The 25,880-nt window shown below is 45.7% G+C and overlaps 1 long non-coding RNA gene across 1 annotated transcript in view; it reads left to right on the top strand.

Annotated features, from left to right (window-relative positions):
* Positions 1-12,670, top strand: part of LOC146354452 (uncharacterized) — a 32,765-nt gene extending 20,095 nt beyond the window's left edge. Inside the window, exons 2-3 of the long non-coding RNA XR_014788399.1 lie at positions 10,080-10,221; positions 11,155-12,670. This is a non-coding gene — a long non-coding RNA (uncharacterized LOC146354452). The remainder of the gene's footprint in view (positions 1-10,079; positions 10,222-11,154) is intronic.
* Positions 12,671-25,880: the final 13,210 nt, after the last annotated feature.

The following is a 25,880-nucleotide window of genomic DNA, read 5'->3' as shown; positions in this document are numbered from 1 at the left end:
GTCAAGCTTTCTTCCCCCAAAGAGGTGCTTGAACTCAGCTACCTGTTCTGACAAAACACTTCAAAGTTAAAAGCCAGTGATATTTGTCTTCCACTCCATCTTGTCAGACTGTAGACACATGAGGTTCCAGACATCACTCTTATCAGGCTCAATTCACTTCACAAGATTGGGATAATGAAAAAACAAACAAGGCCACTGAGTAATAAAATCCAACATCCACTGGAAAAGTTGATAGACGTGAGCAGGATGCAGTCGGTGCTTGGGAAAAAACACTCCTCCCATTAGCAATACTGAGCCAAAAAAATGGCTTCAGACATTCACTTATCATGATGAAAGCTGTGGGCCCCTTTTCTGTCATGTCAAGTAGGTTATTGGAATTTAGTGGAAGGACACATGTCCCAAATGTGCTTCTGTGCTAGGAGCTCAACCACCACACATACAAGAACATCATCATCATCATCTTATTATTATTATTATTATTACTTTTTTTTAAAAAAACCACCAATTTCTGGTGTTTTAAATGTATGTCCGAAGGAAGGCCAACAGTACCATTAGACAGAATTAAATGGCTGCCTCAGATGACAGATTGCAAGCAATGTTGAAGGGAAAGAACTTGTAGTTAATTTATTAGCAGCACCAGCACCAAAATGATTACTACTGCTACTACTGTGGGTTGCTTGTGTTTTCAATCTCAAACACCAAAATGCCCTTTGGGTCAGCCCTGGGCCCAAGCCTCCCTTACTTCGGTCAAAAGTGGAAGGAATAAACATGCTGGCACGTGATCTCATATTATCTGGTTCTCCGTGACCATGTAAAATTGGGTTTTACCCTTTAAAGGTTTTTTTTTTTTAAGGGGATTAGACAAATGAATGGAGGATAAGGCTATCAAATGGCTACTAGCCATGATGGCTATATGCTACCTCCAGTATCAAAGGCAGTATACCTTTGTACACTGGAGTTGCTGGAGAACACAAGTGGGAGCTTGCCATTGCAATCATGTGGGCTTCCCATGGCTCTTATGTTCTTATGAACCCTTTCATCATCAACAACAACAACAAAGCCACCATAACAGGGGATAAATGAGCCAAAGAACACTAGGTGCCTTCCTACACCATGTGGCCTTTTCTTTCCACATCTGCTCAGGAATTATTTCTGGCCTCTGAATTTTACATTGCAGATACCCTTTAAAAATGTTTAAACATTAAGTAGGGCCCATATATTGTTTATTGTTGCTGCTAGTAGCAACTCAGACTCTCTGGATGGTATCCAACATTAGTCTTACATAGAATAGACCCATTGAAATGAAAGAGACTTAATTTGGTTATGACTAACTTTGGTGCCATTCATTTCAATGGGCCTACTCTATGCAGGACTAATATTGGATATTACTCTCTGGGTCCTGCCCGTGGTTTAGACGTGGCTGTTTCTTTGCTGTGGCTACCTCCAAACACCCAAAGTTGTGTTTTAAAAGCCCACATTGATTCAGAGCCACAGGTTGGTTTAGCAGCGGCTCCTTTTGCACTCCACCAAAAAGTGACTACCGAGCACTAACTACTTGTTCTCTATCTGGTTGTTAGAGAAACTCAGACCTTCAAACCAGCTCCTCTCTTGGGCTATACTGCCTCTATTTTCCATGTAGCTGGGGATCACACTCCAGACTTGGAGAATCCGGCAGAAAAAAAAATAAGGTTTCATTAGCCCCAAAAGCAAAGAGGAGTTATTTTGCCTCAGTCTGGCACCCACAAAGCAAATAGCACTTAGAAGCCCAAGCATAGTAAAACAAGCAGAGATGTTTATTTTACAAGGTACACAGCCGAGGGGATACAGAAGAGGTAAGCAAAAAGTGGGCTGCAAAGAAAATATGCTAAAAATAATGTTTAAAAACTTAAACCTCAACGCAAGTTGCACTTATTTCAGCTCCAGTTTTCAAGAATTCCATCTTACTTGTTGCTGTTGTTGTTGTTCAGTCATGTCCGACTCTTCGTGACCCCATGGACCATAGCACGCCAGGCCTTCCTGTCCTGCGCTCTCTCCCGGAGCATGCTCAAGTCCATATTCATTGCATCGGTGATGCTATCTAGCCATCTCATCCTCTGCCGTCCCCTTCTCCTTTTGCCTTCAGTCTTTCCCAGCATCAGGGTCTTTTCCAGGGAGTTTTCTCTTCGCATTAGGTGGCCAAAATATTTGAGCTTCAGCTTCAGTATCTGTCCTTCCAATGAGCAGTCAGGGTTGATTTCCTTTAGGATTGACTGATTGGACCTCCTTGCAGTCCAGGGGACTCGTAAGAGTCTTCTCCAGCACCACAGTTCGAAAACATCGATCCTTCAGCGCTCAGCCTTCCTTATAGTCCAGCTCTCACAGCCATACATTGCTACTGGGAAAACCATAGCTTTGATTATACGAACCTTTGTCGGCAAGGTGATGTCTCTGCTTCTTACTATGCTGTCTAGGTTTGCCATAGCTTTCCTCCCAAAGAGCAAGCGTCTTTTAATTTCGTGGCTACAGTCACCGTCTACGGTGATCTTGGAACCCAAGAAAATAAAATCTGCCACTGCTTCCATTTCTTCCCCTTCTATATGCCAGGAAGTGATGGGGCCAGATGCCATGATTTTAGTTTTTTTATTGTTGAGTTTCAAACCAGCTTTTGCACTCTCCACTTGCACCCTCAACAAGAGGCTCTTTAGATCCTGTTCGCTTTCTGCCATTCGGGTGGTATCGTCTGCTTATCTGAGGTTGTTGATAATTCTCCCAGCAATCTTAATTCCGACCTATGATTCATCCAACCCGGCGTTTCTCATGATGTACTCTGCATATAAATTAAATAAGCAGGGCAACAATATACAGCCTTGTCATACTCTTTTCCCAATTTTGAACCAATCAGTTGTTCCATGTCCGGTTCTTATTGTTGCTTCTTGTCCCTCGTACAGGTTTCTCAGGAGACAGGTAAGGCAGTCTGGTACTCCCATCTCTTTAAGGATTTGCCACAGTTTGTTGTGATCCACACAATCAAAGGCTTTAGCATAGTCAATGAAGCAGAAATAGACATTTTTCTGGAATTCTCTTGCTTTCTCCATGATCCAGCGAATGTTGGTGATTGGATCTCTAGTTCCTCTGCCTCTTTGAAACCCAGCTTGTACTTCTGGTAGTTCTCGGTTCACATACTGCTGAAGCCTAGCTTGTAGGATTTTGAGCATCACCTTGCCGGCATGTGAAATGAGTGCAATTGTACGGTAGTTTGAACACTCTTTGGCGTTGCCCTTCTTTGGAATTGGAATGTAAACTGACCTTTTCCAGTCTTGTGGCCACTGTTCAGTGTTCCAAATTTGTTGGCATAATGAGTACAGCACTTTAACAGCACCATCTTTTAGGATTTTAAATAGCTCAGCTGGAATACTGTCATCTCCGCTAGCTTTGTTGTTACTAATGCTTCCTAAGGCCCACTTGACTTCACTCTCGAGGATGTCTGGCTCAAGTTCAGTGACCACACTATCATGGCTATCAGGGACATTCAGATCTTTCCTGTATAGTTCTTCTGTGTATTCTTTCCACCTCTTCTTAATCTCATCTGCTTCTGTTAGGTCCCGGCCTTCTTTGTCCTTTATCATGCCCGTCTTTGCACAAAACGTTCCCTTGATATCTGTGATTTTCTTGAAGAGATCTCTAGTCTTTCCCAGTCTGTTGTTTTCCTCAATTTCTTTGCATTGTTCATTTAAGAAGGCCTTCTTGTCTCTCCTTGCTATTCTCTGGAACTCTGCATTCAGTTGAGTCTATCTTCCCCTTTCTCCCTTGCTTTTCGCTTCCCTTCTTTCGTGAGCTACTTGTAAAGCCTCATCAGACAGCCACTTGGCTTTCTTGCATTTCTTTTTCTTTGGGATGGATTTCGTTGCTGCCTCCTGAACAATGTTACGGACCTCCATCCATAGTTCCTCAGGCACTCTGTCTATCAGGTCTAATCCCTTAAATCTATTTGTCACCTCCACTGTATATTCATAAGGGATATGATTTAGGTCATACCTGAATGGTTTAGTGGTTTTCCCTACGTTCTTCAATTTAAGCCAAAATTTTGCGATAAGAAGCTCATGATCTGAGCCACAGTCAGCTCCAGGTCTTGTTTTATAGAGCTTCTATAGAGCTTCTCCATCTTTGGCTGCAAAGAACATAATCAATCTGATTTCGATATTGACCATCTGGTGATGTCCATGTGTAGAGTCGCCTCTTGTGCTGTTGGAAAAGAGTGTTTGCTATGATCAGCATGTTCTCTTGGCAAAATTCTATTAGCCTTTGTCCTGCTTCATTTTGTACACCAAGGCCATGCTTGCCTGTTATCCTGGTTATTTCTTGACTTCCTACTTTAGCATTCCAATCCCCTATGATGAATAGGACATCTTTTTTTGGTGTTAGTTCTAGAAGGTGTTGTAGGTCTCCATAGAACCGATCAACCTCAGCTTCTTCGGCCTCAGTGGTTGGGGCATAGACTTGAATTACTGTGATGTTGAATGGTTTGCCTCGGATTCGTACTGAGATCATTCTATCGTTTTTGAGATTGTACCCCAGTACTGCTTTTCCTACCCTTTTGTTGACTATGAGTGCTACTCCATTTCTTCTACGGGATTCTTGCCCACAGTAGTAGATATAATGGTCACCTGAATTAAATTCACCCATGCTTGTCCATTGTAGTTCACTGATTCCCAAGATGTCGATGTTCAATCTTGCCATCTCATGTTTGACCACCTCCAGCTTACCTTGATTCATTGATCTGACATTCCAGGTTCCTAAACAATATTGTTCTTTACAGCATCGGACTTTCTTTTCACCACCAGACACATCCACAGCTGAGTGTCCTTTCGGCTTTGGCCCAGCTGCTTCACTCTTTCTGGCGCTACTTGGAAATTCCCTCTGCCCTTCCCCAGTAGTATATTGGACACCTTCCAACCTGAGGGGCTCATATTCCGGCGTCATATCTTTTAGCCTTGTGATACGTTCCATGGGGTTTTCTTGGCAAGAATACTGGAGTGGGTTGCCATTTCCTTCTCCAATGGACCACATTTTGTCAGAACTCTCCACCATGACCTGTCTGTCTTGGGTGGCCCTGCACGGCATAGCTTATGGCTTCACTGAGTTATGCAAGCCCCTTCGCCACAACAAGGCAGTGATCCATGAAGGGGTCCATCTTACTAATCCAACTCAAATTCAGATTTCAGTTTGTTCTGAACCCCAAACATCTTGATGAGGGCTGAAATTGTACCTAATATTGGAATTTTAAAAAAACAAAATTAAAATATAAACCTGGGTAGGATAGGGTTGCAATTGTGAACCTATTTTCCCTGCTCTAAAAACCCCTGGGAAAGTGTTCTTAAAAAACAAGTGCAAGTGGAGGATCACAACATCATCTAACAAATCTGAAAACAATCATGAATAAGGAATCATGAGTGCACAATGAATGTCTTGTGTGGAAAAGCTAGGAGGGAGCAATCCTATCGGGATAGGCAGCTACCTCTGAACTCAGAGGCCTATCCAATGCAGGGCGGGCGGAGTACGGAGGGGATTGTCAAGGGCTCCTTGGAGGCCTCTCTCAGTCTAATCCAGTAGCCAAGTCCAGACACAGACAAAAGGATTCTTTTCAAAACTTTATTCCTCTTTTACAACTCAACAACTCTCTGTTAGCAACTAGATATGAGCAGCAGAGTACCTATGCCCTAAGTTGGAACAGTTGGTCCCCGTTTGAAAGGGAATCACTGGCAGATCCTGAACTTATGGGCTAGGGAGAGTCCCTCCCCTTTTCCCTTGGATCCTCTGGGCGCAACCGTTGTTTGCACGCCAACTGGGCATTATGCCTCCTTTCCGCGCCCTCCATTTGGCACCACTCCCTGCGTCAGCGTCGTGCGTCCAGCAAGTCTGCTTCCCATGCTCTGTCACTCCCAGGACTGCTATCTAAGCTAGGAATGCCAGTGGGAGGAATCTCTGTCAGCTGTTGGCCCTGGGAAAGATGAGCGCGTGCCTCTCCCAGGAGTGGCTCCTCTTCCTCAGAATCAGAACTACTCTGGGATTCTATGGGCTCAGTCTCCACCCTGACAGGGATCTTCTCTGTGCTCCGGCCACCCTGCATTCACGACTAGATGGCCGATTTCGGCTGTCTAGCCACAGGACTTGGGGGAGGGGGAGGCCGGACAATGCATAGGAAGAATCATACCAGCACTTCTGCACTGGAAACTGAACAATTCTATGGCTGTCTAGCAGCCATAGGATTGTGCCCTAAGAGCAATTTCCCAGGTTTTTTAAGAGTGGGGGAAATGGGGTATTATTTCTGAAAGCGAAGGAAAAGGTATTTTCCTACTTGTGTAATTGCAATATTCTGCTATAGCACAGCACCACCTGGAGGTTATGCAGTAGAAAAGCAAGAAAGGGAAAGCTCTGTAAAGAATTAAGCTTGGATCTTAATTCTGTGACAAAACCAAAACCTCGTTTATTGAACAATAACATGGTCATCAGTTAGGTTAGGCCAATGCTGCTGCTGTTCTTTGTACTTCAGATAAAGGGAGGCTACAAACCTAATTTTCAACACTTCTCATTTTTGTAACATCTATGTGGATGTTTTTGCCACATCCACAAGGTCTGAAATTACAAGCCAGTATTACTTTAAAACACTTTAAAACACCGCAGACGGTGACTGTAGCCATGAAATTAAAAGACGCTTGCTCCTTGGGAGGAAAGCTATGGCCACCCTAGACAGCATAGTAAGAAGCAGAGACATCACCTTGCCGACGAAGGTCCGTCTAATCAAAGCTACGGTTTTCCCAGTAGTAATGTATGGCTGTGAGAGCTGGACTATAAGGAAGGCTGAGCACCGAAGAATTGATGCTTTCGAACTGTGGTGCTGGAGAAGTCTCTTACGAGTCCCCTGGACTGCAAGGAGGTCCAATCAGTCCACACTAAAGGAAATCAACCCTGAGTGCTCATTGGAAGGACAGATACTGAAGCTGAAGCTCAAATATTTTGGCCACCTAATGCGAAGAGAAAACTCTCTGGAAAAGACCCTGATGCTGGGAAAGACTGAAGGCAAAAGGAGAAGGGGACGGCAGAGGATGAGATGGCTAGATAGCATCACCGATGCAATGAATATGAACTTGAGCACACTCCGGGAGAGAGCGCAGGACAGGAAGGCCTGGCATGCTATGGTCCATGGGGTCATGAAGAGTCGGACACGACTGAACAACAACAACTGTAACAATGGGCTGTAGAATTTGATAACAACTGAGTGGGAAAAGTGGGTGTAATAGAACATTGTTAGAGATAGCTGCCCTCCAAATTCACTTATGAGAAGACTATAGCATTCGAATATGTACCAAATCTCAGTTCTTTGTTTGTTTGTTTACCACCTTTGCCTCTCAGAGTGATGTTTGATATTGTCGTTGCCTTTTCTACCTCTCTTTGTTCTGCCTGTAATTAACTCTCTGGAACATTAAGCTACCAGTTTACCCAAACACCTAGGTTTTAACTTTAAGTGTGTGAAGATAAGTGTGATGCTCACATTCTCACCATAAATAAAGACACTATATGGGTTGCATGTGAAGCCCTCTGCTTGAATAAGGAAAAGGTATAACTGCACTTGCGACTATAGATGGTGTAGTAGCCAAGTAGACAGAACAGCTCTGAGGTGTCATTATTAGAGTTTTCGTTACAGTGGTCAAAACTGAGCTTGATTAAGTGGACAATTCTCTGAGCAGTGTCTCTTCAATCTACTCTGAAGTAACTCATTGACTGACTGGACAGTTCTCTCTAATTAGAGGCCCATCACTCTTGGGTGAGATCTGAAACACGGACTCGCGTTGCTTTGGAACTTGCATTGCCTGAGAGCTTGCTGCTGTACCTGTCTGACTGATGCATCTCTGAGATGGATGCTTAGAGAGAAAACAATGCCTCTCCAGCATTCTCCTCCAGAGGTAACTGGCTCTGCCAAAGCTGCCCTATATTTGCCACTGCTCAGAGAAGCAGGAGAAAAAACTATTATGCTTTCCCCTTTATTCTTGGCAGCTGCACAGGGCAAGAATATCAAAGCACAAGTAGCCTCAGCTGTCCAGCCTTTGTATCTCATACAAGGGAGGCCCACCCACAAATGGAAGAAATTCAGGATTCTCTCATATTCAGTAGTTGGTATCATTGTCAAGAAGTCAGCACATTCCAAAACAAATGGTAGATGCCAGGGTTTTGAAGCTATTTCTTGGAAGTCTCTCCCCCAACCCACCCCTGCTGCCTTTTTAAATAAGATTGGGCCAACCCCAGGACCTCCATTCACCTTGATGCTGTACCTCCACCTGTGATTAGTATTACTTGGCATCAGTGGCTTCTCATGCATTAAAATATCCGGCAGTACAGCTTTCAAGATACACATTCTCTGAAGGGCTATAACACAGAAGATGGAATGGACTTCTCTATTGCTCCAGAGGGCAGGACTAGAACCAAAGACTGGAAATTGCAGGGGAGTAGATTTCTTGTTTGTTTGTTTGTTTGTTTCTATACCGCCCAATAGCCAAAGCTGTCTGAATGGTTCACAAAAATTTCAGCTAGACATTTGGAGGAATTTTCTAACTTCCAACTCTAGGAGCCAAAAGAGACATTACTTTAAATCTGTATCTAGCAACTATGTATTTTGTTCATTTTTACTCTAGAGTATTAAAACATATGTATACATTGCAACACAGGAATAACAACACCACACAAACAAAAGCAAAAAAGGGAAGGGGGAATTCATATCATGAAAAATATCAATATACAGTAATCAATAACATCTCCTTTGATATAGGGAAAAGAAGAAGAGAAAAGAGAAAGGGGGGGACAACCCCATAAGGAGGGGGGAAAGGATTAACATTTCCATTTCAAAAATATACATTAATATAGGCAGTCCATGTATCTAAATAGGCGCCCATATGACTTTGACAGTTGTAGGAGATACGCTCAAACATAGCAAGAGCAGTAAGATCTTTAGTCCATTGAGTAATAGGCGATAGATGTTTTTCCTTCCAAGCCTAGAGTATAAGGGTGCAATTCTATTGAACTCAGAGGCGTCCGATCAATGTAGGGCAGGAGGTATCTCCCCTTCCCTGTCCTCCCATCCTGCAGATTTTGCTAGAAGGGCTTTTTAGCCCATCTAGCAAGGGTGCTTTGGAGCAGGAGGGAAGGAGGCTGGAAGAAGCTCAGGACAACTTGTAACCAGTCTCCTCCCCTCCCCGCCCACCCAAATGACTCCTTTCCCCCCTCTCTGAGGTAGAGTTTCTGACCTCAGAGAGGCAGCCAGTGTGGTTCTCTTTGTATTGGCCACAAGGGGGCGTGGGGGGGATCTCTGACTCCCTCTTCCAAGGTTGGAGTGCTGTCTCCAAGCTCGGAAGGATTTTTCAAGCAAACCTATGGTCCCTGGGATGCTCTTGCAGGGACCATAGGATTGCTGTCGAAGTCACTTCGCAACTGAAAAGGCTCTCAGTATCCACTGTTGCTGTCCAGTTAACAGATTTTTATGATAGATTAGGCACAGGACCCCCAATTCAGATTGGGACTCTAGCATGAGAGGTAGGGGACTTTTAAGATCCAGATCAGCCCCCCTACTCTAGAGTAAAAATGAACAAAAGATGTAGCTGCTAGACACAGATTTAAAGTAATCTCTATTTTGGCCCTCGGGTTCTATGATTTCACACTCCGCACAGCAACCTCTTACAACGGGACAAGAGATGGCTTGTGCCAGTATTCTGGTAGCAAATGCTTAATCCGAGAGAGGTAAGAGGCAGCCACACAGCGCTCTATATCAGGAGCAGGAAACAGTGGTTACCGTGTCCTCTGGAAGCCTGGAATCTTTAGAGTGTTTCTCTGCTCTTCAGCCTCACTCCTTCCCAACAGAAAAACAGCAGGAACTGCAGGACTTCCTTCCAGTGGTGCAGCAATGGTCCCGCAGTCCAGGGCTCCCACTGGGGCTGAAGCTGATCATTTCAGCATCCTTTCTTATTATTTAAGATAATATAATATAGTTGGGGGTGGTTGGACAGGCATGTACATGGCTACCAATGCTCATTTTATTCTTTCTACTTTCACAGAATCATAGAATAGTGGGGTTGGAAGGGGCCTACAAGGCCATCGAGTCCAACCCCCTGCTCAGTAAGTCAGAGCTCCCCGGCAGATGGCTGTCCAGCCTCACCTTGAATGCCTCCAGTGTGGGAGAGCCCACCACCTCCCTAGGTAACTGGCTCCATTTAAAAAGATATTGTCCGTGCTCGAGTAAATGTGTTTCGTATCTGGGCAGCAGAAGCAAACTCCATTGTATTCCTGCAGCCGGGGCCAGCCCTCCCATGAGGCAGGGTGAACCTCCTGCCTCGGGTGGTGGAGCAGGAGGAGCAACATTGCCCCCCACCCCCCCAGCCCTGCAGGGCTCCTTGCAGGTGCCACTGAGCAGATGGGCGCCTGGGTGCTCCGGGAGCCCCACCGGCCCCAAATGCCACTGCAGGAGAGCAGTCCAAAGCTGCCGCCCAGCAGCACTACAGCGGGTGCTGCAGAGAGCGCAGGTGGTCTTGTTCTTCCGCTGTGGCAAATACCACAGTAGGAGAGTGGCCAGAGGGGCTCTTCAGAGCAGCCACTGCCTGCCCTCTGGCTGACTCCGAGGATTCTTTCAGAGCAAGCTGCTGGGTGGGCAGTCAGGCTCACTCTTGGAAGAACCGTGTTGGTCATAAAAAGTGGCCGGTGCGGCTCTGCAGAGAGCCAGCCAGGCCCAAATGCCTGGCTCTGAGGGGTCCTTTCTCAGAGCTGGGCATTGTGGGAGGGTGTGTCCCTGGAGATCACTTTTTACAGCTCTTCAGAGAGCAGCAGCTGTGGCAATGGCAAGGTAGGTGGGAGATGTGGGTGGGGGGCTGGGGCAAGACACATCAGCGGGCTGGGAGGTGGGGGAGACACAGCGGGGGTTGTTGGGAGATGCGGTAGGGTGGGTGGGAGATGCGGTAGGGGGCCGGGAAGGAGGAAGAGGCATGGTGGGGGCAGCGGTGGGGTCTGGGTGGGGGCAGCAGCGGCACACGGGAGAGCTTGCACCAGCCTTGCTTGCAGCCATGGTGGTGCCAGGACTTAAGTGAGTTTGAAATGTGAAACTGCACATGCTCAGAGTACTTCTTCTTTTTCATACAGGTTGGCAAGCTGGACCTGAAGGCAATCATGCATAAATGACAAGTCCAGCCCTTCCCCATGATCTCTGCTCTAAATGTTTCATCACCTATCCTGCCTGACTTTAGGGCTTGTCCAGCTCAAATGGGAATTAATCCACATATCTCTCATTCCCACAACTGTACCAGCCAGCCACGTCTGCTAAGTTAAGCTGCCGCCTTTTGTCTGGCGGGGTACTGTGCCATTAACAATTGCCTGACAGGCAGATATTCAACAGGTACGGATTGCCCCACCATTGGACTTCCATGTTGGAAAAGGTGCACTGGCTGGTTTTCTGCCTAATGCAAAATAAAAATAGTGGAAGAGTCTTTCCAGGAGGTATCTGTGTGTGTGTGTGGGGGGGGAGCAATATCACAATATCAGATCACAAATGCCAATATAAGATTTGCATGCTTTAATGTTTATCCAAAAAAGGACAAGGAAATCTACATACTTAAAAAAAAATTTACACAATTTATCCTGAATTTAAATTTTATCAGCATGTAACTTGAAATCTATGGAATATACAACAGCCATGGATGTATCAGTCTCACCTCTCCAGTATCCTTTTAATTCGGATCTGGAATATGAATGCTATTTTTTAAAACTTTTTCCATGTATTTGATTAAACTATTTTCTGATGAGATCAGTTGATTGGGTCTCCACACACACACACACAAACAAGTTTCTGAAAATGTCACTACTAATTAAGAAAATGGAGCTATGCATAAACCCCCAAGAAGAGCATCTGTCGTGGGGTAGAAATGTCACTATTTTGCTACATTACCTTCTCCAGGAGCCAAACTGTAAACAAATATTCTCCTGTAAACTGATTGTTAGCCAGCACTTTGGTAACCTCTGAATTATATGCTGAAGTACCAACTTCCTCTTGTGGTTGTAAGAAATAATTTTCTATTTTGTAAAAGCAGAAGTTTAAAGTAGCCACAGCTATGACTTTACACAAAAAACAGCCAAATTCCACTCTGATTTAGACTCTGTTGCAATGCTATTGCTTTTGATTGGGAGAAGCGTAGGGGTAAAGGGATGTCTCAGGGCACATAAGTTTGTCTTCTGGTAATGTTGGCTATCACTATACAGCAATAACAGCCATGTATCTGGCATTAGCCTCCTGCCACAAACGTTCTTTTTCAGGGTGGGGGGGCTGTTTCAAATTAAACCAACTCAATGTCTTAACCTGATACTGGATCTTCGTGCTTGGCTGCCAGTTAATTTATCAGCAGTCCTGAAAAAACCCTCACCGTGTAATTTTCAATGCAATTTGACTGATCAGCAATAACATAATTGGTTGCAAATGTCTCTCTCTTCTGTTGGTTTTGTCAAGTGATACTTTCATTAAAGCGACAGCACCGAAAAAAATATGGTTTTTTAAACATCAGATCTTGGCAAACAAGGGTTGGCATATTAATGAGAACGCAAAAGGGGATCTCTCTGCTGTCGTTGCAGACTTAGTATTTTTTATTTATTTATTATTAAATTTATTAATCGCCCATCTGGCTGGTCACCCAGCTACTCTGGGCGATGTACAAGATACAATAAAAACAGTTTAAAACAATAAAATTCTACCATAAAAACATTTTCTAAAATACCCTAACCCACCCCAAATGCCTGCCTGAACAGCCACGTTTTTAATGCATGACGGAAGCTCATTAAAGAGTAGTTATTCCTTAGATAATCCTTGAGATATGGTTGGCTGTGGGGCACTGTTTCTCCTCTGAGAGACATACTTTGTAAAGCCAAAGAGCTGGCCAGGGCCAAGAGCAAGAACAGTAAATGCCAACAATGAAATGAAAACTTGGAGCCAAATTCTATCTAATGGCAGAGGAAACCTTTTAAGGCCAGGACCTAAAGAGAGTTCTCATGGCCTGGTGTCCAGAACTGCTCCTACAAGGACAAGGACGTTCTCCCTGCATATGACATCAGAGAGATTTTGGGTGCATTGGGTTGGAACATAATTTTTTTGTTCCTTGCGAACAGGGTCAGTGTCAAGGGTAGGCATGGTCGGGCACCTGCTGAAGGCCGACACCTCGGCAGAGGCCCCCTGGCAAGAGCCCTCTGGACTCGCTCCTCCTCTTCGCCGTTGCAACCTGCTTGTTCGCCGGCCTCTTGCCGTCGCCCGGATGACGGTGGGGGTGAGGAGGAGGAGCGGAAGGTAACACTGCCTGGTTGCTCACTGGCTCTCTCTACCTGTCGAGGAAGCAAGTGGTGGCCATGTTGAGAAAGAGGCTGGGGAGCAAGAGCAGCTGGTGACAGTGGCGGTGAGAAGGTGGGCTCACTGAGGGAGGGGGCCCACTGAGGATGTCTCCCCCAAGTCCCTCAGAAACCTGGGGCTGGCGCTGCTTGCAAAGACAGAAGTTGCATCTTGGTCTGGAAGGGCCTGGAGGAGCTCCATGTTCCTCCCACCCTACCATCTACATGAGGAGCTGACAGAGGGAACTCACACTGGGGACCTATAATGCCTTGTGAGTGAGATTGCCAAGCCAACTTTTTTTACTGGCCCTGCTCCTGTGCCATTAACAGCTGCCTGGCATGCAGAAATGAAGCTTTTCCTGGCATATGTCTGATCTGTGTGTGCCAGCTTGCAGTTAAAGGCACAGGAGCAAGATCTGAGTCAGCAAGAAGCACAGATCTCGGTGCTAATGCAGCTAGAATTGCCAAGCCTCAGATCCCCAAACCTGGGCAGCCGAATATGCAGTTACTTGCTAATCACGCAAATCAAGCACACTAATTTGGGCATTTTCTACCTATTTCTTTGTGTTTGCAACTAGCAAAAGTTGTGGGAGAAGAAATTGAAAGATAGCTGATCATTTGCTCAGGCCAGGAAAAAAGTCGTCTTTCTTATTGAGTTAGTGAAGCCTTCCCCAACCTGGTGCCCTCCAGATGTGCTGGGGATTCTGGGAGTTGTGGCCCAGCACATCTGGAGGGGGCACCAGGTTGGGAAAAGCTGAGTTACTGTATTTTTTTTAATTTGTGTGATATCCAATGTTGCACTGGTGGAAGGGAATTCAAAGAGGTAAAGTTCTCCATCCTTCCCATGGCAGGCCCTTGAGCCCCCCCGCCTCTGCTACACAGAGTATCAGGGGATCCTCCAGAATGGGGTAGTCTCTGGCATGGGGGGCTGAGGAGGAAGGAGGGATCCCTCATAATTGGGTGGAGGCACCTTATGTGAGCAAGTACTCCACCCGCAGAAGGCGCCTCCATGTGATTTGGGGGGATCCATCCTTTCCCTTCAGCCACAGGTCCAAGTTTCAATCCATGGCATCTCCAGGCAGGGCTGGGAAGGAATCCTGCCTGAAACCCTGGAGAGCCGCTGCCCGTCAGTGTCGACAATACTGGGCTGGAAGGACCCAGTGTCTGACTCAGTGTAAGGGCAACTTTCTATGTGTCATGGGCTACCCCATACAGGAGGGTCCCCGGACTCTCTGTGTACCATTTTCAGGGGGCTCTGGGAGCCGCCAGGGAAAGGACGGGGTGGGAAACCTAGCTTCCTAGAACTCCCTTCTGCTAGCATGACATTGGATGTTGCCCTTTATTTTTATTTTCCTGTAAGCTGCCTTGAGTGAGAACATGATAATAGGGCAGCATCTAAATATTTTGAAGTAATAAATAATAAATCCATTTCTAATAATACAAGAGAATGAGAATGTCTGTCTGTCTGTCAGCTCTATAGCTCTAAGTCCATGGAACCTAGGCACATGAAATGTGGCATGCATATGAAGTGGGCCTTAGGGATGTGCACATCAGAGCTATTGGTTTTTTTTTAATGCATTAGGGCGCAATCCTGTGGCCACTAGTCAGCGGCTAGACAGCCATAGGATTGGTCAGTTCCTGGAGAACTGACCTGCACCTCTCCTGCGCTGCCTTGTAGGCAGCACGGATCAGCCCCACACTCTGCACTCGGAAAAGCAGCGCAGAGCAGGGGAAATGGGGTGTTCCTGAGGGCGGGCCGAGGCAGAGAGGTCAGAAGTGCCAATACAACACTTCCTATGTGTCATCCGGCCTCCCCACCCCATACTCCAAGGTCCCGCAGCTAGACAGCCGAAATCGGCTATGTAGCCGTGACAGCAGGGTGGCGAGAGCGTGGAGGAGATGTGCTCCTCACCACTCCTCCCACCCTGCAGTGGATAGGCGGTTGCCCCCGGGTTTGGAGGCGGCTGTCAATCCCCATAGGATTGCTCTCTTCATTAACTGTAATGTGTCCGTGTGTTTGAAGCCTACAGTACCATTTTCAGCCACTAGGTGGCAAACTTCTGAGACCAGCGTACTGCTTTGCCCTCAATAAGGTTTGAACCCCGGGGGGAGTCATCTGTGTTATACAGCTGCCCCCTCCCCCCTGTCGTGAGGCAGTCCCACCTCAGGGAAATGGAGTGGACAGACCCCTCCCTCAGGGGACCAAGGGTGCACCATGCCAGGGCCGTACCTAGGGGTGCCATGGCTTCACTCAGACAGGGCAGGGACAGCGTCTCCCACTCTGACAGCTACAATACTTTGCTTGGAGGCTTCGCCGTATGAAACCAAGGGCTATTCCAACCCGTGCAAAGCCAGGTCCATTCGCTAGTAAACAAATACATGAATGAATAACAAATCTGTTCTCCTTGCTTTCGTTCTCTTGAGTCTGAGAACACAGCAAAGCCAGCTGAGGAGCAAAGCAAGCTGTGGCAGGCTGTGTGTCCTCCTCCCACAATACATCGTTCTGCACCTGCTCTTCAATTATGTGAAAGTAGAAATTCCCAGAATTAAGAGGAGCTCTTTGTTTTTCTCCCAAATCTTGAATCCCTGGTAGCTGTGCACAAAAAAACAAAGCATCCTCCTTTAGCTTGTTAAGTTTAGGCTCAGCTAGGAGAAAATAGAATGGTCTTATAATCAACCATATTTAGCCTGCAATCTTATGCTTATCCACTTGGCAGTAAGTCATGTTCAAAATAATCACAATCTAATTGTCTTGATTTAGATTTTTAAATGCGCCAGGTTACTCCTTTCTGAACGCCGCTTAGGACGATGCAGTTCCCAGACTGAGCTGGCAGGGACCAGACTCACTAGCAAGCATCCATTTGCATGAATTAGGCAAATCCCAGGTACCCTAAGAAAAGGGATACTGCAGTACAAGCATCAACACTACAGACAAGTCCCACTGCCCATCCATACCCATATGCAGAAGAACGCAGCTCAGAGGCCAGGTGCACACTTTGGAGGCAGAAGGTCCCAAGTTCACTCCCTCCAGATGGACTGAAGGCCTGACTCAGTGTAAGGCAGCTTCCTATGTTGCTCTCCCAATAACTCCTCCACCCAAGTAGCAGCCCTCCAGCAAGACTCAGAGGAGCTGTTCACATAACACAGTAACCCACACTCAGTGAGTGAGTGTGGGTTGTTTGAATCACAGGTTGCTTTTTGAATTGTGGGTTAGCGTGTTGTCAGAATGCAATCACGGTGGCTTGTTAACCATGCAGTGTGACTTATTTTCTCCAGCAAGCCACCTTGAGAACCCATGGTATGTTGTTGGGCTGTTCATGGTGCTTATCATGGTTTAACAAACAACCCATGGTTCAAAACAACCTATACTCAACCACTGAGTGTTGGTTAGCATATTGTGTGAACAGCCTCAATGAAACACACTTGGTACAGAAATGGACACTGAATTGTAACCATATCACAAAGGCTTTAAAGCCCCTTGGCCATATCCTTCTGTATGGGCCACAATTTAAAAAATCCGCACATGTCAATGCAGACCAAAATACGAGATGCACTTCTACACACATGTGAATCATTGGACATGCAGTGGGTATATCTGGGAAGGGCATGAAGAACGCTCACCTGCTGGACCAATTCCTCTGCAGGAAAGAACAGCCTATTACAAACTGACCACGTTCATCAAGTCTGTTGAATTGCCTCATATCAGTTCTTGCACCAGGCTCCATCAAAAGTTGACAATCCTAGGTCTCAACCTTTGACAGAGTCAGGTTGCATCTTCCTGTCAAAAGGACAATGCTCTTAAGCAGCATTCTCCAGCCTGGTACCCTCCAGATGTTTTTGGACTACAGCTCTCAGCATTATTGACCATTGGCCATGCTGGCTGGTACTGATGGGAGTTGAAGTCCAAAACATCTAGAGGGATCAAGTTGGGGAAGGCTGCTTAAGAGCACTGTCCTTTTGACAGGAAGATGCAACTGACTCTGTCAAAGGTTGAGACCTAGGATTGCCAACTTTCTTTCTGGGAAAGTGCAACGGCCAATGTGGTCAGCTTCTGTACATGGGAGAGGTACCATCTTGACCTTCGCATCAGGCGGCAAAATGTCTTGGGCCAGCCTGGGCCCATCGTGAAGTAATTAAAGGCACAGGAGCACGGTTCCAGGAAAACACTTCAACCAGTTTTAGTGCTGGGCTAGAAGGCTAATATAACCTCTGTGGTAGGGGTAGTGGGGTGGGGGAACATGTAACCCACTTACATCCCTGGAAAAGGCCACACGAGTCAGCCCCCATTATAAAAGCCACAAGCAACTCTGATTTTTCCTTGTTTCCCTTTTTTTGCACACTGACTTATACAAATCCCTTTCACCTTTTTACTCGACTTTACACATCAGATGAAAAAAGGCTCATGCCAAATAAACCAGTTGGCCTGCAAGGCAACCTTTCCCAACCTGACGCCCTCCAGATGTGTTGGACTTACAACCCCCACCACTCTCAACCGCCATGGCTGGGTTGATGGGAGCTATGGTCCAACACATCTGGAGGGTGCTAGGTTGGGGGAAGCCGCTGCAAGGTGTTTCAGTCAGGACTGCTCTTGCTGTTGCTGAGTAACACTGCTACTGTTCTGGAATGTGCTTTTGGATGGTGAATCACAGCTACAACTAACCTACTTACAAAGCTCACACAATTGCTGACAGCAAATCCAAAAGACTCCATCTATGCCATTGCAATGTTGCTGGTCTTAGCGGAACGAAAATATGTGAGAAATAGCATGTTGTAACACGGCTTCCTCCGTTCCTCCTTGGCAGAATGTGTATTTCTTAGCAAACGCTTTAATTTGTGAATCACATTCTGCACCAGCTAAAATTTCAGTTAGCTGCCAATCATCTCCAAAGCTGGAATTTTTAGCCTTCAGTTCTGGATTGTCAAATAATGTCATGGGAGGAAATGCAGCTTGCCTACCAGTTGTGATCTGGGGCATCTCTACACCAGCCTAAAAGCCTGCATTTAAAACAGGGCTTTCTGCTTCCGTTTTAAATGCAGGATCACAACTGACTCCCTTTACACGCACTTCCTTCCCCCTGCTTCTCCTCATATCTGTGTCTTCCATTAATCTCGCTCCTCTTCTTGCCGCTTAAACTCTTTTCATGGAGGAAACTGAAGCAGAACACAATGGGGTAATTTGATAGCTCATTATCTGCGATCTATTTAAAAACGGAACAAAGGGCATTTAGTGCAGGAGATGCCTTGAATGATCATGTAAAGAGCCCGTAATCTCAAGCGCAGGATAAAAGCTCAGTGTGAAGGAGCCCCTGCTGTCAATTTTGTTATAGTTTTTAACCACCAATGGACTTGATGGTCTTATAGGCCCCTTCCAACCCTACTATTAGATGATTTTATGATTTCCCCCCTCCCCAGAAAATCAGTTTTGCCGCTCATGACAGAATTTCACACTCCTCCTTCTTTGAATGGCCTCTACAGTTCAATAGACACTACAGGAGAATGTGCTTTGAGGAAGCAAAAATTAGAGGCTTTTGATGTCTTTATATAATAATCTGCTCATTTACAAATGGACAGGTGAGCTGGGATATATGAGGCTGTAAAAACAAGCATAAAGCAGGTACTGCTAGTCTGAAAGAAATAAAGGCACCCTAGAAAATGAAAAAACTCTGTCCTGCCCACTTGTTGGCAAGAGAGCCACTAGGGCAGCCTTCCTCCACCCAGTGACCTCCAGATGTCTTAGACTACAACTCCTATCAACCCCCAGCTAACACAGCTACTAACGTGTTGGGCTATGACCAGGGAGACCCAGATTCAAGTCCCTGCTCAGCTATGAAAGTCACTGAGCCAGTCATCCTCTCTCAGCTGAACTTACCTCAGAGGGTTGTTATGAGGATAAAGGGGAGAAGATAACCATGTGCACCACAGGACTACAGAATGTAATAAAGCAATACATCAACCCTGCCACATTAAATGAAACTCATTTCAGCCCCACACATTCTACAGGTGGAGGTGAGTCAAGGTCTATTCTACATTGACCTTGAAGAAAGATCTCGTTTCCCAAGATCTTGGTCACCCATTCTTTAACATTGGTGACCAAGCAATAAGAAGGCAGCATGGCTCTCCGCAATACGTTTCCAAGATAGCTGTAAGTGTTCACCAAATTGTGCACATCCTTCTGCTGTGTGCTAATCTCCATGCAGATCAGATTAAAATAACAATCCATTTTGTTTTCCACCATTAATAATTGATGGAAGGAACTAAGCGCAGGAGTTTTGTATTTGTAAGGGCATCCTCTGCTTAGAAATTGGGTGTCTTCACTTCAACGAAACCAAGACATATTTTTAATCAGATGGGAGGCAAAGTGGCCCATTTCATGGAGGGGATCTTGTGTGCCTGTTTGTCCTTTGGCTGGAAAACAGTCGCCTGTGCTTGCTGTACATAGTTGATTTTATGTGAATTTGTTTTCAGGCATTTATTTGTTTTGATCCCATTTGTCTTTGAAAGAGTTCAAAGCAGCATACAGGGTGTGTCTCTCCCCATGCCCCATTTTGTCCTCACAGCAGCCTTGTGAACTGGTTAGACTGAGAGATAGTGGCTGGTCCAAAGTCACTAGCTGTGCAATCCTGTGTGTCTACTCAGAAGTAAGCTCATTGCTCCTAAGTAAATGAGCAAGGATTAGAGCCCTAGGGCTTTTCTACACAAAGCATTTATCATGTACTCATCATTCCATCATCACAGTTGTTTACAGGTTCTTTAGACCACATAATGACCCTCCAGTTTCGCTTGTGTGTGTATCCAGCATTTTTGGCAAGTTTTTTGAGAGCAGGGAAAATGTGACATTTAATTATGAAAGGGACAATTTTCTCTTGTATATTTGCGCTATTCCGCTATACCACAGTGCCACGTAGAGGTTATGTAGTGGGAAACCAGGAAAGGAAACACTCCTCATGTAGTGTTCCAATCTGAATTCTGCGAGGAAACCGAAAATAGATACAACGGATTAACAGCCTTGTATAGAAAAGCTCATAGTGAACTTCCTGGCTTAGTGGGGAGTTGAGCCTGGGCTTCCTCAGTCCTCGGACTGATGCTTTAGCCCAGCCTTCCCCAATCTGATGCCCTCCAGATGTGTTGGATTGCAAGTTCCATCATCCCTGACCATTGGCCATGCTGGCTGGGAATGATGAAACTTGCAGTCCAACACATTTGGAGGGCACCAGGTTGAGAAAGGCTGTCCTAACCACTATGCCACAGCTCATCTACAGCAAGAGAGGGGGACTTCTTTGGGAAGATGGCTGTTCAGTTCACTGAACAATCTGTCATGGGCATCCTCTTAGCTTTTTGGCAGAAAGTGCAGGATCTCTTTTTTAAACACTCACAAAAACCAGAGCTAGCGTCAATGACTAAGCATTTTCTATAAATCAAGCTGCAACAGCATGGGAAGCCTAATAAAAACCTGCTGCTATACCAGGGGGAAAAAGGAATAGTCATGTAATGATTTGAGCATTAAATAGGTCATAGTTAAAGCATAATGGTTATCATGTGGCTTAAACTTGTACCTTGAATTGAAAGGATTTTGTTGTTGTCTCCACTTGCAGGTTTAGAAACTACAGTGAATCACCATAATTCAAAACATCCAGGGTGGTAATTTGGGATTTCCCCCCACTACTGCTCTGCTGTCTGGGTGTCGTAGATACCTATTCTTTCACACTCCTACTACCCTGAATGCTTGGGTGTTTCAGGAGCAACCTTTGGCAGGATCATTTCCCATGTGAATACAGAGATGTTTTTAAAAGAAGTTTCTTTACAAATATACAAGTTAAGCCTAGGGTAGCAGATGGACACCTGGACCAGGGGTGGGCAGAAAGTAGATCTCCAGATGTTTTGAACACCATCAGTTCCCCCAAAATCAACAGCATGCAGTCCCCACAAGACTGGCTTCTTTGCAGAAAGCTGCAAACATTCAGATATCTTTCTCTTTTTCTGACTACATTCAACCCTGCTAAACTGTTTCCTTCAGCTCCCACCCAACAGGTGAAATGTTCAGTAGCTAGTAGCAGTCAGCTTTCCAAGGCCATTAAGTCAGCATCCTTGGCTAACACTACATACTACAAAGGCCCTGCAAGGATGTCATTATGCATATCAAAAGAGCAGACATTCAGCCCTAACATTCCTGAACATTTGGATACCTTAATGCTTCAGCCCATCACATTTCAGCTGACTTTGTGCAGTCTCACCTTGGCTTTTGGCTGCTCCCTGTCCCAGGCATACAGAGAGCTGCTCCAAAGTGCAAGCTGTTCACAAAGCTGCAAGGCAAAAGGATACAGCAGCCAAGTTACTTGTCAAGCTAATCTGAGCAATGTTTCATGGAATGAGGGAAGTGCCTGTAATGCAACAGAGACAGCACAAAAATTCATCAGTAGGGGAGGGCGAGATCCTGAGGGTGCACACTCAGGATCACTTATTATCACAGATCTATATATCCTGGAGGGAGTGATCCTATGGCCACTAGACAGGCTAGACGGCCATAGGATATGCTGTTTTCCGGGAACTGACCACAGAGCCCACGCTCTGAGGTTGGTGCCTCAGAGGCAGCGTGGAACAACCCAATCCTCCGCGCTCGCAAGAGGAGCGTGGAGTGGCCAGTAAGGGGCGTGGCTGGTTGCATTCCGGGGCAGGGAGATCGTAGCTGTCTGTATGACATATCCTATGTGTCATACAGCAGCCTCCTTCCCTGCTCCGTCCAGCCGCAGCTAGACAGTCGCAATCAGCTATCTAGCCGAGAAAGCAGGGCAGAGGGAGCAGGGAGGAAACAATCCCCTCCGTGCTTCTCCTGCCCTGTTTTGGATAGGCAGTTGCCTCCGAGTTTGGAGGCAGCTGCCTATCTAGACAGGATTGCGCCCTTACTAGACTTTAATCACCATTTTTCTTTCTTCACAGAATTCAAGGTGGTTAAAGAGAAATAGCTGAATCTCCCAGCCCACCGAAACTTCACTACTGATTTGGGTCATGGTTATTTTAGTCTCCTATGTCCCTTTAGTGATTTTGAGGTCAGGACTTCAGCGCAGCCTGATTGGTTGTGCCTTACACCAATCATCTTCATCATTCATTTCACCAGTCCATGAGTTTATTCCATCTGCATGTTGGTTCCTGGTATAGATCCCTTGGTAAAGAGAACAACATCCCTTTCACACAGAGAGAATGCTTAAGACACTACACCAGCCTTCCCCAATCTGGCACTCCTCTATGGGTTAGACTACAACTCCCACCATCCACAACCAACATGCTGCTTGGGATGCTGGGAATGGTAGTCCAACACATCTGGAGGGTGCCAGTTAGGGACGTCCATTATTTGTTTCCTCTCCCCATACGCATGCACGCACGCACACATACTCATGGAGCAGAACAATGGATGTTACACAGCAAGCATCAATGCCTCAGAGAATGGGGTAGCAAAAGAAAAAGGGAGATGGCTTTTCTGGCAGGGTCAGGAATCCCTGTTCGCCCAGCTCCCATAGAAGAGGGATGACAGGGGGCAGCTAGAAGCCCTTAATATAGATGATGTGATGGTCAGGGGAATATTAGGGAAGAAGCCATTTTCATTAAAGTAGAAGCGCTCAGCTCCAAAGTGGCATACAAATCAGTGAAGGGAAACCTGATGGACAGAATATGGTTTCTTTGCTAAAGGAGCTGGGTCCCACAGTCTGTCCTGGCTTCTTTCCTGGGCACAGTTGCTTCTGATCCATGCCCTGTAAAGCCCTCAAAGGCCTCTCTTCTCTTTGAAAGTGCTTCCTTCCATATGATTTATTGCAAATAGGCTGCTAGTGACATCATGTGTACACCTAATTTTATTGTCAGGGTCATATAACGAGGCCTTTTCGACAGCTGTTCTAGATTCATTGGAGTCTCTCTTTTCACCTGGAGGTTTACAGAGCCTGAACAGAAGAAATTGAACATCTTTTTAATGTTTTATTGTTTTTAATGTTCTTGTTTTTATTGTTTGTTTTATTGTTCGAAAAGTGTACATTTATTGTTTTAAATTGTTGTACACCACCTTGGTGGCTTTTTAGCAGATAAGGCGGTATATAAATGTTAATAATAAAGAAAGTAAATAAAATAGATCTTAATGTTTTGGCAGATATTTGTTGACTGGGATTATATATGTTGTTCAGTCGTTAAGTCATGTCCGACTCTTCGTGACCCCATGGACCATAGCACGCCAGGCCTTCCTGTCCTCCGCTCTCTCCCGGAGTGTGCTCAAGTTCATATTCATTGCATCAGTGATGCTATCTAGCTATCTCATCCTCTGCCGTCCCCTTCTCCTTTTGCCTTCGATCTTTCCCAGCATCAGGGTCTTTTCCAGGGAGTTTTCTCTTCGCATTAGGTGGCCAAAATATTTGAGCTTCAGCTTCAGTATCTGTCCTTCCAATGAGCAGTCAGGGTTGATTTCCTTTAGGATTGACTGATTTGACCTCCTTGCAGTTCAGGGGACTCGTAAGAGTCTTCTCCAGCACCACAGTTCGAAAGTATCAATTCTTCGGCGCTCAGCCTTCCTTATACTCCAGCTCTCACAGCCATACGTTACTACTGGGAAAGTATATGTAGACTATTTAATTGCTCAGTATTTGAGTTTTTGCTCATTTTTAATTTGCACATTGTTAACCACTCTAACACTCAGGGATACAGTAGTAGAGAAGACCAAACCAATAAACAAACAAGCAGTTTCCCATCTGACTTGCCTCTCCCTGTTAAGAGGGGAACTGATTGGTGCGGGAAAAAATGAGCTTCTATTACAGATTCCGGAAAGACAGCTGTGATAGTCTGTTGCAACAAAAGTCTTGTGGCACTGTAAAAAGCAGAAGCTTGAATCCAGAATTCTTGTACATGGAACTCTGCTCATGGGACACTTCTGGTGCTGAAGGAAGAGTTGGGAAGTGACTTTAATTGATTCCTCTTTCCCCCTGCAGTCCACTATGCCCCCTAAAAAGCTGGAGGGCTGGGGACACTCCAGAACAATTTGGAAGGGACACTGGGGTTGCAGGGGGAATGTATTTCTACATGAGGTTTTTATTGCACGCTCATGATTGGTCACTCACAAAAGTTTGCAGATCTTTAAGCAATGTTGTCAACCTCCAGGGAGTCTCCCTCATGTTCTGATCTTTATCAGATCCTGATCAAAAACAGAAAAAGTGTTCCCACTTTTTTAAAGATTGGAGATAAGGCGATAAGGCATGTTAATCCAATATATGAGCTGTGTGTAATGGCGGAGTTGTGCTGCAACCACAGAGCCATCTACTGTTTGTAAAATGAAACATATAGAACTTGCCAAGAAAGGAATTCCCTGATTCAAAGCATGTGTCCCCCCATATAAAGGATCGAATCTTAACCCCACAAAGAATCTGGAAGCAGAAGTCCCAGAAAAGGATGTGGGATTTAAGCCTCCTGTGGGGAAACTCTCAATGAAAATGGCCTCCTCCAGTGGGAGTCCCCACTGTACCTTAGCCCCTTCCAGAAATGGAAGGAGACTTTCCATTCACAGAAAGGACACTCTGGATCCAACCCTAACAGACTCGTTGCGGAATAAGGTTTTATAGACTAGAACCTGTATTTCAGGGGTGTTGAACTTCTTTCAGCTTGAGGGCCAAGTTCCATTTCAGTGAAGTTCTTGGAGGCTGCATTCCAGTGGTGGGTGGGGCAAAAGGGGATGGGCCCCAAAATGCCAAAAATGCCCGTATATTTGAGCTTAAAGCTCTTATTGCTTGTAGATAAGCCTCATGAGAGGCATTTCAAGCTTTTAGAATGGGGAAAAAACTGCACAAGGCCAGAAAACCACCAAACCATTGTCAGTCAGGGGGGCTGGGTGGGATGAAGGGATAATGTGTCCATTGGGGGGAACCCCAGAAATGTCAAATTGGGACTGCAGGCGGTCCAGATTTGGCCCCTGGATCTGGAATTCTGCACCCAAAAGCTTCTGCCACAGTACCTCTTAGTCTTTACAGTGTTACCAGAAATATTCCTTCTGTTCTTCAGAGTGTACTGTGGAAAGCAGGTTTTAACTTTGATCTTGTTAATTAATGTTTGTTATGGGTCAAAACCTCATAAGATTCCACTTGATTCCAGATAAATATTGTTGTATGCACTTGTGCTGGGGACTTACGGAGGTGGAAATGCATTTATAGAGGAACTGATGTCAAAGAGCTGTAGCACTTTTAGCTACACCAGGATCAACATGTTTATCAAGTATCATGTGTGATGAAGTTCAAAATTAAGGGCGTGATCCTATGCGTGTTTAGACAGAAAAATGTCCTAAAACTCCCAGCACGCCCCTGGGGCATGCTGGAAGTTGTGGGGCTCTTTTTGTCTAAACATGCATAGGATTGCAGCTTAACAGAGCGATCCTAAGTGGGGTTGAGGCAGGGGGAGTGAAGTGGTGGGTCATCCACCGCTTCCAGAGCCCAATCAATCCACACCAGCCAGGGTGGGGCCAGAGTCACCCTTTTTCCCCCTCA

The sequence above is a fragment of the Heloderma suspectum genome, chromosome 2 (genome assembly GCF_057233095.1).
Source record: "Heloderma suspectum isolate Gila_16-S chromosome 2, 16-S_ref, whole genome shotgun sequence".
Taxonomy (NCBI): Eukaryota; Metazoa; Chordata; class Lepidosauria; order Squamata; family Helodermatidae; genus Heloderma; species Heloderma suspectum.
The sequence above is the reverse complement of the archived record's forward strand: the minus strand, read 5'-3'. Positions and strand labels throughout refer to the sequence as shown.